The following is a 14,807-nucleotide window of genomic DNA, read 5'->3' as shown; positions in this document are numbered from 1 at the left end:
GAGGATGGAAACTACCCCGTACTCCATAGACTCAGACTGCACCAATGTACGACCACAGAGTGTCCATGAATGTCGGGGAACAGACTTAGTGGCACCGGGGCTGGGAGGGGGTGCAGTCTGTGATGATGCTGGTACACTGATATGAATTCCACCATCGCTAAATCAAGACTCTGTGACCTACTGGACCGCAGTGTAGGCCGGGGGCAGCAGTCAGCAGTGGCCCACACCCACCTGTTGTTGGCTCGCGATGCACAGAGTTAGTGACACCAGGGCAGTTTTTGGTAGTGTTCGATTACCTCCTTAATGATGATCCTATTCCCTCCGGACTGCAACGCATCATCCTCTTACGCCTCACCTTGCGTTCAATGATATGTATTCTGCCTTTGAATAATCGATGTTCAGTTCCAATTCTGTGACCTACTCGTGCGCAGCATAGGCCGAGGGCAGTAGTCCGTGTAGGTCCACAGACACGTGTGGTTGTGATGCTATGCACAGACTTGGTGGAACCACATCCAATGGAGTATAGTGACATGAACTCTGCCTTAAATAATGTTCACTGGCATGGTGTAATCAAGACTCAGTTCCAAATGTGTGACCCACTTGACTGTAGCGTAGGCCGGATGCAGCAGTTGAGTACGTCAACGAGAAAGGAGGAAAGCGGCCCTGTGGCGTGGAGGCCGTGATGGTCTGAGGAGGCTGCAAGGTTGCGGGCCTTGGTCTTGTAGCTTGCGCCGGCACGTGGTGGGCCTCCTTGACACACGCCAGTGTCGGCAGGTGATCTGTGGCCTGGCTGAGCAGGGGCGGGCCTGACGGGTTCAGGGTCCAGCGTGGCGGGGTACGGCAGGCGAACAGGATCGCAGGCAGCTCCGCTCACGAAGACGGAGATGGCCTCGTGGCGGGGTAAGAGGCACCACCCTGGCAGAGACATTGGGCTTTCCGGAAGAGGACCACACCCAGGGCTACCTGCTTTTTATTCACACCCCTACGCTGGCCTGGCGTATTCCGGGCCATCCCACTCCTCTTACGCTTACTGGGGGGACGTGACAGGCACCATTTCCGCGAACTCCCCCTACTGGACGGGGTGACATGCTTGCGTCCACTGTCCACTACACTCCATACACCAGTGGTGTATGTCACCATGGATATGGGTGTGTTCTGCATACTGCGGTCTGTCCAGCACATCTCTGCCACTCTTGGCATTGTGTACTTTCCCAATCATGGTTCTCCAGCCTCCTTCACACATGCCTGGTTGCCACCTCTCCCCACATTCGGCTAGTGTGTGGCTGAGGTGCCATGCCGTTGATGGCTCATGTTCAAGGCTTGGCCAGGTTACCATTGTGAGTTGTTCTGTCATGTCTGGTGGGTGGGCATGTTGTTTTGCATGTTGGTTTTGATTTTGTTAAAGAACAAAAACAAGAGCCAATGCTGCATATAACTCACCTATACTTCAATTAGTGAACTGAATGAAACAGTGACGCTAACAACCACTTTTTCCGTTGGATTTAATCCTTAAATTATTTTTCATTACAAATTTGAAAAAGGGAGCTGGGCCGACCGTCAAGAAAAAATCTCAGCGTATATTGGGTCTCAAGGAGCAAAAATGCTCGTGTTTCTTTGCTTCAAAGGTCTGCCTCCATATTGGTGCGAGCTTTTTTGCTCCTTGAGACCCAATATACACTGAGATTTTTTCTCGACGGTCGGCCCAGCTCCCTTTTTGGACCCCATTTTGGAGATTCCACAAATGTTTGAGCAGATCAAAGAAAGGAGACTGTTAGACCCTTCATGCTCTCGTTCTCGGAGATTGATCACACGTCGAGAGCTTCCGCAATATTCACCATCTAATAAGTGTCCGTGGACGTACGAAGCGCTAGTGAGAAGATAAGATTTTTTGACCCACCACGTTCTCGCGCACACCGCAGCCTTACAAGACTCGGGTTGAGAATTCCCCTTTCCTTAGATTAAGTCAAGTGTTGGTCCTGATGAGAATCCCCGCACACAAAGGGATTCGAAACGCGTAGACCTTTTCACCTTTGGCCAATCTTGTCTATATAATACAGTTTAGAGATTCACAACTATGCTAAGTTTTGTTTATTGATGGCCTGTGTGTATATATTTATTGAGCATTATGGTTTCATTGTGAATATTGTTTAGTGCGGATGTATGAGTAGTATGAGTGTTGTTCATATGGGTGAGTGTTGTATTGAATATAGTGGTGTCAAAATGCACAAAGTTTAGTATAAATGTCCATATTGTCATGGTAATATTGCTTATTTTGCTTGTTTTTGTAATGAAGATGTTTTGTTAATTGAAAATGCATTCAAATGTGTAATGAAAAATAATTTAAGGATTAAATCCAACGGAAAAAGTGGTTGTTAGCGTCACTGTTTCATTCAGTTCACTAATTGAAGTATAGGTGAGTTATATGCAGCATTGGCTCTTGTTTTTGTTCTTTAACTATAATTTGTTTGGCCTTTCTGCTATTCGAGCCAGAACCCCATATTGGTTTTCTAGGTTTTGATTTTGTGACGTGTGCATTGCCAGAGTTGTGAGTTGCATGGTTGTGGAGTTGAGGTGAGTGGGGTGTGCATTTGGAACTTGCCAAGGGGCTGTGCATTTCGCTTGATGCCATCCTGGGAACGCTGGTTACTGATGGACTGTCGGAGGATGGTGGAATCATGCACACTGGCTGGGTGTCATGATTGGAGCATCTACTCACACTCCGTTTGATTTGTAAAAGCCAAACCCTTTCCCGTGCACCAGCACTCCTTAATGTTGTAATGTGTACTGGGGATAATGATTGTTTGTACTGCAAAGATTATACTGCAAAGGGTAGGTGATTTAATGCTGTATTTGTTTGGTAAACTGAACTCTGATACTGTTTCCAAGTGGTTTGCACATATTACGGACTCATTTTGACAAGGCATATGGCCAGAGACACTTGCAGATGCTGATTGAGAGCACTTGATGTTTCAGAAGTGAGACGCTTTGAAGCTTTGGTCCCGGCAGAGCTTCTGCTCACTACCGGGATCAAAGAAAATACTTTGTGCACACGTCACCATGTAGGGAACGTGGATGAACGTGTGAACGTTTGGGTGTGGTCTGACTATAAAAGAACAGACCCAAGTTCTAGAAGGCGCTCGGCCTTCTGTTCTTCTGCCTGGAGGAAGTTCGTGCTGCATCTTGTCAAACTTACCTGAAAAGCAGCGCACAGAACTTCATTCCAGACTCCACTTCCTGGGGAATCATCTTCTCCATGACGACGTTAGGACCTGCAATAAATCAAGAAAAAGAAAGCTAAGTACAAGATAATTCTGGCGCCCTACGCAAGAAAGACAATTATAATTTTTGGAACCTTTTGATGTACAATTTTGTTGTGCTACAGAGAAAATAACATTTAAGAAGAACTTTGCAGCTCATGTTTAAAAAGACTTTTAGTAACTCTAAGAGGAACAATCCTTGAGATTTGCGAATTGTGATTAGAAGGCATGTTGTTTGTTTCTTCTACTTTTTATTTAATAGGTGCTGGTTAACAAAGGAAATACTAAAACATAAGTGAGTAGAATTAAGGTATATCCACCGTTGTTTAAGAGTCTTGTGTCATTGAACGCAGAATCTCAGTAGTGTCTGCTCTCTTCTTCAAGAGCTTCCTGAGACTTCACGACATAGAAGCTAAGACGCACATCATCTGCCTTCCAATTCAGCTAACCAGTCCCTCAAAGACATACTCCAACGTAGGATTTACAACTTCTGATTGCAGGTAGGCCCTTTATTAGTGTAAACTAAATCCAAGAATTCTCTTAAGAAATAGTTTAGAAGGCAAGATATGCAGGACAGATTACTTAGACTTATCCCTTGTTGCCTCGAAGGTCGACAGCAAGAACCCACTACAACAACACCCGGTATCAGGCCCTCCTCCCCAATTTCTATCTGTTAACTAGTGTGCATTATTAAAATCCGCCAGTTATAAAATAGATTTCAGGGAAGTTGGCCATTGCGTCTCTGCGAAACTCTACACCACGCATCTAAGCAGGTAAGAGTGTGTGGTTCTCTGACAGAAGGCCAAGCCCGCGGGTATAGTTTCGCCCAGACGCAATGGATCCAGCTCAAGAAGTTAGTTTGCAGGATATAGCTGCAATGTTACGTGATTTAAAAAACAAAAATGCAGCCTTGCGCAGGGATATAACAACTCTACAGGGAGCTATTCAGAAACCTTTTCAAACATCATCTTCAACTATTGCTCCCAGTGCTTCTACTCAAATTCAGGGTGTAACCCCTGTGACAGTGCCTTTAGCTCAACTTGAACGTTTTTATGGTGATTGTAATAAATTCACAATTTTTATGAATCAATGTCATCTTCATTTTATTGTGAAACCTACAGACTTTCCTGATGATTCGTCTAAAGTGGCCTTTATTGTCTCCTACTTAGGAGGCGATCCAGCTTTATGGTCAGTCCCATTAGTAGATAGTGACGACCCTATTTTATATGATTTTAGACGGTTTAAACAAACTATGAAAAAGTTGTTTTCAAAACACTTTTTCGTACAAACAGCAGACAACAAACTTTTAATGGTAAGGCAAGGATCAACAGACTTAATTCATTATATTTCCCTTTTTAATCGTCTAATTTTGGAAAACAACTGGCCTCATAAAAAAAGAATTCCCCTCCTTTACAGAGGATTAAGAGACAAATTAAAAGATAAGGTAGCACAGATTTTAGATCCATCAGACGACTGCAGTGAATGCATTGATTTAGTAGTAAATTTAAATCACAGATTACTGGAAAGAAGAGGGGAATGGGGAAAGACAGACCCTAGCTTTTTATAAGCAAAGAAAACAATCCCTTCAGTTAAGGAGCAGGCTAATAAATCTGATCAGGAAGAACCCATGCAAATTGGTACTATTCGCGGACCCCTAAGCAAGGAAGAAAAGCAAAAAAGACGTAAACTTAATCAATGTCTTTATTGTGGTAAATCGGGACATTTTGTAAAAGAGTGTCCTACACCTCCCAATAAAAACAAAATCAAGTCATCAGAGGTAACCAAAGTCCAAGCAGACTCAGAAAACTAACAAACTCGACAAAGGACGAGGTCAGTTTGTCGAGTGGGAATTTTAATTTGGCCTCCACAGACCCTACGGATTTGTTTCGACATCTTTGTATCCAAGTAAAACTCACGGCTATAGATAATCCTGACCGTTTATGGATAGTGGACGCATTAATTGATTCTGGAGCCACAGGGAATTTTATTGATACACATTTTATGAATAAATTGAGCTTAAAACCATAGCTAAATCCCGACCTGAAATCGTCTGGGCAGTTGATGGTAAGGAACTCACTTCTGGGCCCATTGAGCACCACACTGAACAGTTACGGATGTTAAGCTCCCCTTCTCATAGTGAGCTCATTACGTTCAATATCATTGAAGCACCACAATTTAGGCTCATTTTGGGAATTCCTTGGTTAATTTGCCATAATCCTGGGATAGATTGGGTGAAGAAAACTGTTACCTTTTATAAACCATATTGTCATTCCAACTGTTTCCACACTCCTACTGACAATGACACAGTTCAGGGTTGTGATTTTCCTAAAGAAACACGAAGTGTACTAATCCTTGAAGAAGTTCCCACAGAATATGATGATTTACTTGATGTGTTTGATAAAAAAAAGGCTAACACCTTGCCTCCACATCGAGATTTCAATTGTCAGATAGATCTGGTTCCTGGTGCAACACTTCCATGTAGTCGTATATATGCACTGACTGAAAAAGAGAATGAATACTTACGAACATACTTAGATGAATATTTGGCAAATGGATTCATTAGGCATTCCAAATCCCCGGTCTCTTCCCCTTTATTTTTCATTCCTAAGAAGGGGGAGACTTGCTCGTGTGCATCGATTATAGAGCCTTGAACAATGTAACGGTTACAAATCGATACCCTTTGCCTTTGATCCCGACCCTATTAGACCAGATAAAACAAGCAACCATTTATACTAAATTGGATCTGCGCTGAGCATACCATTTGGTAGGAGTTAGAGAGGGCGACGAATGCAAGACAGCATTCTGCACAAAGTTCGGTCTTTTTGAATATCAAGTTATGCCCTTCGAACTTTGTAACGCTCCTGCTGCTTTCCAATTTTTTTGAAATGAGGTATTACACAAATGTATTGATGTTTGTTGTGTTGTCTATATAGATGACATTCTTATTTATTCAACAACCAAAGCTGAACATGTAAAGCAAGTATGCGCCATTCTCCAAAAACTACTGCAAAATTCTTTATTTGTAAAATTGGAAAAGAGTATGTTTCATGTTTCCAAAGTAGAATTTTTAGGATATGTAATCAGTTTGTGAGGAATTGAAATGGACCCAAAAAAGGTTGAAGCAGTGAGTTCTTGGCCTAGTCCCACTTCAGTCACACAAATTCAGAGCTTTTTAGGTTTTGCAAACTTTTATAGACGCTTCATTCAGAATTTCTCACAATTCATTACCCCTATTACCAAACTCCTTTGAAAAGGAGTAAAATTTGAATGGAATGAAGCCGCTGAAAAAGCCTTCAAAGAACTAAAAGAGTTGATCACTTCATCACCAATTTTAGGACATCCAGATCCTTCTAGCCCATTTATCGCAGAAGCAGATGCTTCACAATTTGCTTTGGGAGGGATCCTATCTCAGAGAAATAAAAACACAGGTCAGATGCACCCCATTGCCTATAATTCGCGAAAATTATATGCTGCAGAACAAAATTATGCCATTGCAGATAAAGAATTATTGGCGATCAAGGCAGTTTTTGAAGAATGGCACCATTGCTTGTTGGGGGCTCGCCATCCAATCACAATCTATACTGATCACAGAAATTTGCAATCTTTAAGATCTGTTAAAACTTTGTTAGCCAGACAATTGCGTTGGACATTATTTTTTAATGATTACAACTTTATCATGACTTTTCGACCTGGCAAAGAAAATCATAAGGCAGATGCTTTATCTTGCATTGGTGAGAAATAAGTTGATAATGAGACTAATAATGATGCACAATCTATCCTGCCTCTGTCATGTTTTCAAGCTGGACTAATTTCTGTAGATGTTATTCATGAAATTGAAGAAACTATTAAAACAAAATCTAAAGACGATTAGGAACAAATATATCCATCTGTACAAAGGAAAGACAGGTTGTTATTTATGAATGATCAGATTGTGGTGCCAACAGCTTCTCTGCAAAAGTCTGTTATAGTGTTACATCACAACACTATTTTGTCAGCCCATCCAGGTATTACAAAAACTTATCATTCAATCAAGAGAAAAGTGTGGTGGCCTTCCATGTTCAACGATATCAAAACTTATGTTGATACATGTATTATATGTATTCAGAATAAATCATTACATCAAGCCCCCAGTGGTGTTTTACAGCCCTTACCAATTCCCCCTCAACCTTGGCATACAATGTCCCTTGATTTTATAGTTGAACTTCCACCTACTAAACAAGGCTTCAAAACTATTCTAACTGTAGTGGATCAATTTTCTCGCATGGCTCATTTTATTCCTCTAAAAAAATTGCCTTCAGCTCTGGAATTAGCAGAACAATTAGCAAAACATATTATTCGTTTACATGGAATTCTGTCTGTGGTCATTTCCGATAGAGGCCCTCAATTTATATCACATGCTTGGAAAAATCAGAGTAAAGCCTTAAATATGGACATACGTCTATCCTCAAGCTATCATCCACAGACTGATGGTTTGACGGAACGCACTAAGCAGACTATAGAACAATTTTTACGATGCATTCTTAGAGATCATCCAGAAGAATGGTCAGATGTTTTATGGGCTTTAGAATTTGCTTACAATAATAGAGATAGTTCTTTTATCAATGTGTCTCAATTTTTCTGTACTCATGGTCATTACCCCAAAAATATTCCTGACCAAATCATTACTTCGGAGGAAGTTCCATCTATTCATGAGCTCATTACTAAACTAGATTCCATTCATCAAGATGCTAAATTTCATTTGGCAAAGGCAAAAGAAAGTCAAAAATGATCTGCTGATAAAATTCTTTCTACTCATCCTTCTTAACAAGTAGGGGTAGAGTTTGGCTAGCAACAAAAAATTTGCGAATAAAAGGAAACAAGAAATTTAATCCCAGATTTATAGGCCCTTTTGATGTGGAAAAAAAAATTAACCCTGTAAGTGTCATATTAACACTCCCACAACATTATCGAAATCACCCAGTCTTTCATGTCTCTGTGCTTAAACCTTGTCATCCAGAAATTTGCATGTCTAAACCTCCCCCTCCCATTATGATAGAAGGGGTTCCAGAATTTGAAGTTAAAAGAACTTTGGATGCCAAAAGAATTCGTGGTAAACTGTTTTACTTAGTAGACTGGAAAGGATACGGTCCCGAGGAGCGTTCATGGGAACCTCTAGAGCATTTAAAGAATGCTCCCAGAATTATAAAATCTTTCCACACATGATATCCGGCTAAACCAAAGCCAATCCCAATGGTTTTAGGGGTATCTTGAGCGGGGAGTACTGTCATGATTAGAGCATCTAATCACACTCTGTTTGATTTGTAAAAGCCCATCCCTATCCCGTGCACCAGCACTCCTTAATGTTGTAATGTGTACTTGGGGATGATGACTGTATTGCAAAAGATTATACTACAAAGGGTAGGTGATGTAATGGTGTATTTGTTTGGTAAACTGAACTCTGATACTGTTTCCAAGTGGTTTGCACATATTACGGACACCTTTTGACAAGGCATATGGCCAGAGACACTTGTAGATGCTGACTGAGAGTGCTTGATGTTTCAGAAGCAAGATGCTTTGAAGCTTTGGTCCCGGCAGAGCTTCTGCTCGCTACTAGGATCAAAGAAAATACTTTGTGCACGCGTCACCACGTAGGGCACGTGGATGAACGTGTGAACGTTTGGGTTTGGTCTGACTATAAAAGACCACACCCTAGTTCTAGAAGGCGCTTGGCCTTCTGTTCTTCTACCGGGAGGAATTTCGTGCTGCATCTCGTCAAACTTACCTGAAAAGCAGCGCACAGAACTTCTTCATTCCAGACTCCACTTCCTGGGGAATCATCTTCTCCACGACGACGTTAGGACCTGCAATAAATCAAGAAAAAGAAAGCTAAGTACAAGATAATTCTGGCGCCCTACGCAACAAAGATAATTATAACTTTTGGAACCTTTTGATGTACAATTTTGTTTTGCTACAGAGAAAAGAACATTTAAGAAGAACTTTGCAGCTCATGTTTAAAAAGACTTTTAGTAACTCTAAGAGGAACAATCCTTGAGATTTTCGAATTGTGATTAGAAGGCATGTTGTTTGTTTCTTCTACTTTTTATTTAATAGGTGCTGGTTAACAAAGGAAATACTAAAACACAAGTGAGTAGAATTAAGGTATATCCACCGTTGTTTAAGAGTCTTGTGTCATTGAACGCAGAATCTCACTAGTGTCTGCTCTCTTCTTCAAGAGCTTCCTGAGACTTCACGACATAGAAGCTAAGACGCACATCATCTGCCCTCCAATTCAGCTAACCAGTCCCTCAAAGACATACTCGGACGTAGGATTTACAGCTTCTGATCGCAGGTAGACCTTTTAATAGTGTAAAGTAAATCCAAGAATTCTCAGTTAAGAAATAGTTTAAAAGGCAAGATACGCAGGACAGATTACTTAGACTTATCCCTTGTTGCCTAGCAGGTCGACAACAAGAACCCAATACAACAACGTCCAGTATCCGGCCCTCTTCACCAATTTCTATCTGTTAACTTGTGTGCATTATTAAAATCTGGCAGTTATAAAATAGATTTCAGAGAAGTTGGCCATTGCGTCTCTGCGAAACTCTACACCACACATCTAAGCAGGTAAAAGTGTGTGGTTCTCTGGCACTGGATATTTGGAGGCGACATTGGTGGAGCTTCCACGGTGTTTGGATGTTGCCTGCACATTGATGTGAGACATGTGCTTTCTGTTGCGGTGATTGTGTGCTGTGTCGGCAGGGGGCACAGTTATAATGTGTGCTGTGGATTGCCCCCCAACACGTGCGTTCATCCAGCTATGGCGTATGGTACTTGCTTGGTATCCAGCGGATTCTGCACATTGTGTTGGCGGTATAGGGACTGGGGTACCAGGCTGATGGTGATGTCCAGGACAGGTGTGAGGGACTTGGATGTGGCTGGCTGCGTGGCACCAGATATGGTCTGTTTCACACTTGTCTTTTTAAGGTCACCTATAACAACAGAACGACCACGTATGATGATCCTATGCATCTACAAAGCTTTATTAATTCCTGCAAACCATCTGCAATGGACTCATCTCGTCCTTCTTCTTCTTTTAATGCTTGATATTGTTGTTCATTGATTATGCTGTTTGAGTTTTGCTCACTCTAATATAATGCTAGGTAATTTAATGCCTGTTTTTCTTCGTTCTTGTTCTATTTACTGTTATTCTTATTAGAACTTACTTTTTGTAAATCTGTTTACTGTTCCTCTTAGTTATCATTGTTTGCGCCCATTTCATCAATATGAATTTAACGTTTGTTTTGCTTTGTTCCCGCAGATTTGTTATTCTTCTTTCATGACGTCTTCCCGGTCTTCCGCTTGGCTGATCCTGATTGTGTCATCCATTCCATGTGGCTCCACACCCTCCCTCATGTCCACTTGGTCCCTCTTTATGTAGGTATGTTATCCTCCCACATCTATGCCCTATTCTTGTTCCTTATCCCTTTCCTTCTTTCCTTTCTACACACTTTCCCTTCCCTTTCTCTGAGTATCGTTCATTTCCTTATCGTAAGTGTACTTCACTCTATTACCCTTTCTGCCTCATTCATCTTTATTATAGAGGTCGTTATTCTTCAGTCTTCAGTGGGTTTTTTTCTCTCATTTTACTATTTCTTTTTCATTGTTTCCATTTGAACTACAACTCTAGGTATGTTTTTTTATGTACTCCTGTTGTTTTTTCTCGATTTTATTCTTTCCTTATACCACTCTTTGTCCATCCTTCAATTCTCTTACTGACCATAATTACTTTATTCATGTTATTTATCTCCTTTTTTATTTTTCCTGAACTCCTTTATAAGCTGGACTGCCATTGTTCATTGTACTTGTATATTATTACTTTTCATCTGCTATGCCGCTGAAACTAATTTCATGGAATGTTAGAGGGTTGAACTCGTCAATCAAATGACAAAGAGCTCTAACTCATTTGGCTAAATTAAATGCAGACATAGTATTCTTACAAGAAACCCATCTTACGGAGAATGAGTCGTCGAAACTAAAAAAAGGCTAGGTAGGGGAAGTATTTTACTCCAATGGTGATGGTAAGCGTAATGGTGTCATGTTGCTCTGTCACAAATCACTCACCTTCAAGTTTATATCTCAAGAATCTGACGCAGATGGTCGAAGGCTTAATGTTAAGATGTTGTTGAAGGATGTTCCAGTCTCTTTTCTCAATGTCGATGCCCCTACTGGTGGTGACTCTTCTTTTTGGTATTCAATAGCCAAGCAGATTACTCTCTGCATTGAAGATAATTTTGTATTAGCAGGTGATTGTAATCAGATTTTTGATCCCTTTATAGACCGAAATTCTAAAGTTTCATTTATTTCCAACGAATCCCATAAGTCTTTTTTGCATACTATTACACAGCACAAACTTTTAGACGCCTGGAGGTTGTGTAATCCAGTCACCAGAGAGTACACTTTTTATTCTCCGGTGCATCATTCTCAAGCGAGGATAGATTACTTTTTTGTGTCTCATCATTTATCTCAATCACTTATGAGTGCAGAAATAGGACCGATATTATTATCGGATCATGCCCCTATTTCAATCGACTTAGATATTTTACCTAAAGTCGATGCTCCTAGACGATGGAGATTCAATAATTCTCTTCTTCTGGAGTCAACATTCTCCTCCTCATCTACTGCCTTTTTTGATGAATATTTTTCCATAGACCATACTGATTCTTTACCTTTCTCAACTATTTGGGATGCTTTTAAGGCTGCAGCCAGAGATTTTATTATAAGTTATGTGGCCAGGAAACGTAACATTGCTCGTAAACGTACAATATCCCTACTTCAAGACATTAAGAGACTGGAGCATTCTTTTTATACATCTAATTCCAAAGATGTTCTCAACGCACTAATACAAGCAAAATTACAGTTTAATAAGGAATCAACGGGCAATGCCTCTCTATATCTACTGAAATCTAGTGCAACATTTTATGGGGGGAAAAATAAGGCTGGTAAACTTTTAGCTAACTATTTGAAAACCAAACACAACAAATTGAATATCGACTCCATTTATGACAATCATTCTGTCTTAAGATTCAAGGACACTGAAATTTTAAATGAATTTGCACTGTTTTATAAATCTTTGTACTCCTCTCAAACGAACCCCACAGACCATATGATCTTGCAGTTCTTTTCCACTCTACACGCGACTCGGCAGAACTTTCCTGATTTATCATCTTTAGAAAGTGCGATAACGCAACAAGAACTCTTAGATGCACTTCAACATCTTAAAAAATAAGGCACCTGGACCCGATGGATTCACGGTTGAATTCTATCTCCATTTCTCTAAAATCTTATTGCCTAAATTGAACTCCTTAATTAGATCCTTTTTTCATGTTAGGGAACTCCAATGGATCTTTCTCAGATGCCCATATATGCCTGATATCCAAGGAGGTCAAGGATCCAAAATGCTGTAAAAATTACAGACTGCTATCACTTGTCATATAGATTTCAAGATTTTCTCCAAGGCACTAGCTTTATGCCTAGATCCTATTTTACCAAATCTTTTGAGTAAAGACCAATCCGGTTTTGTGAAAGGGCAGGTAATTACTGATAATACAAGACTTTTTTTAAACATTTTATCTAAAGCTCCCTATTTAAAAAACTCTCTTGCAGCTATAGCGCTGGACGCAGAAAAAGCAGTTGAAAGAGTTGAATGGCAATATCTATTCTACACTCTCAAATGGTTTGGATTTGGCCCTAAGTTTATATCTCTAATTTCACTTTTATACTCTAACCCATGTGCTGCTGTCTGTGCTAATGGTCTAATATCATCATTTTTTGATTTGGGCAGAGGGGTGCGCCAGGGTTGCCTTTTATCTCCCTTCCTTTTTAATTTAGCCCTTGAACCCTTCCTTTCAAAAATTCGTCAAAATTTACAAATACACGGATTTGAAACTCCCAATATCAATGTTAAACTTGCAGCGTACGCTGATGATATTTTGCTTTTTATTTCTAAACCTAGTGAATCAATTCCTGCCTTTCTAAAGGAGGTCTCTTCCTTTTCCCTGATCTCAGGGTATAAATTAAGTAGTGACAAGTGCGAAATTTTACCTCTGACTAAATTTACTTTTAAAGCTGATTTTGTTTCTCCATCCTGGTGGGGCCGTTTGGACACTATTAAAATTATGCTTTCCCCCATAGTCTTATATACTATCTCTAACATTCCAGTACCCATCTCTGATAAACTATTTAAATCTATTAATTCGATACTTTCTTCCTTTCTATGGAACAATAAAAAACCCCGTAAGTCTATCTCTAAATTAAGACGTCCAAAATCTGAGGGAGGAGTCAATTTCCCCAATTTCCCCGCTTATCAGAAAGCATTCTTATTACGGCAGGCCTCATATTGGTTGCTCGATTCTAATGAACACTCCCCCTTATGGACTTCAATTGAGACTTCATTTTTGTTCTTCCCTTTTTCATTTAAAGAATATCTATCCTTCTCACGCAAACCTCAAACATTAGTTACTCCTCTGTTTAAACTCACTTCCAAACTTCTCAGTCCTTATTACCTGACACTCTCGATTCTTTTTTCGCCTCCACCATATGGCATAATAAATCTTGTATTGATACATAATAGGCCATTTTATCGGAAAAACTTGGAGACAGCGTGGTTTAATATGGATTAACCAATTATTCTCTCGCAGCGACTTTGTTTATTTCTCTTCGCTCCAAACAGAAATATAGTTTGCCTACCTCTTTCCTTCCTAAATATCACATTTTACGTGATGCGGTGCTTAACATATATACTCAACTTGCCACTAAACCTCGCACATCTCCTACTAGTGCTTTACATACAGATCTGTCCTCTCTTCTATGCACTAAACCTAAAGCATCAACTATATATGCCTACTTTCAATCTGCAGATGCGTCACCACAAAAATCTAACATTGAAATAGCTTGGGAGAAAGACCTCGATGTAGATTGGTCCTTATCAACGTGGAAAAATATTTGGACTAAATTACGTAAAACCTCCAGAACAGCTAGTTTAACACAAACATTATTTTACATCTACAACAGGCTTTTGTTATCTCCACACACCTTGCATAAAAGATTTCCCTCTACTCCAAGTACTTGCTGGTCTTGCGCATCTCATGACGCCGAATTGTTTCACATGCTTTTTTCATGTCCACTTATATATAAGTTTTGGAAACGTGTATGGTCGCAAATTAATGTAATTTTTAGCACCTGCATCCTATTTTGTGTAAAGGATATTTTCTTAGGAAGTCTCTCACCATCTTGGGATATTTGTGAAGTTAATTTCAAAGTTATCGATTTATTAATAGCAGTTGCCTTTCAGCAAATAACCAGAAATTGGAAGGACTCCACAAAGATTTCCCACACGGCTTGGTGGTATGATGTTTGCCACAATCATAGACTGGATACATTTTCCACCTTTCCTCTCCACATGGCCATGAAGAGAATTCAGTTATGGTCACCTGTTACAACCTTTTTTGACAATTGTGCTAAGCAGTATTCTTTGCCTATTCTGTCTCAACAGGAAGTACTTAAACCCCCATG

Source organism: Triturus cristatus, chromosome 2_1 (assembly GCF_964204655.1).
Source record: "Triturus cristatus chromosome 2_1, aTriCri1.1, whole genome shotgun sequence".
In the NCBI taxonomy this organism is placed as follows: Eukaryota; Metazoa; Chordata; class Amphibia; order Caudata; family Salamandridae; genus Triturus; species Triturus cristatus.
Note: the sequence above shows the minus strand (reverse complement) of the source record.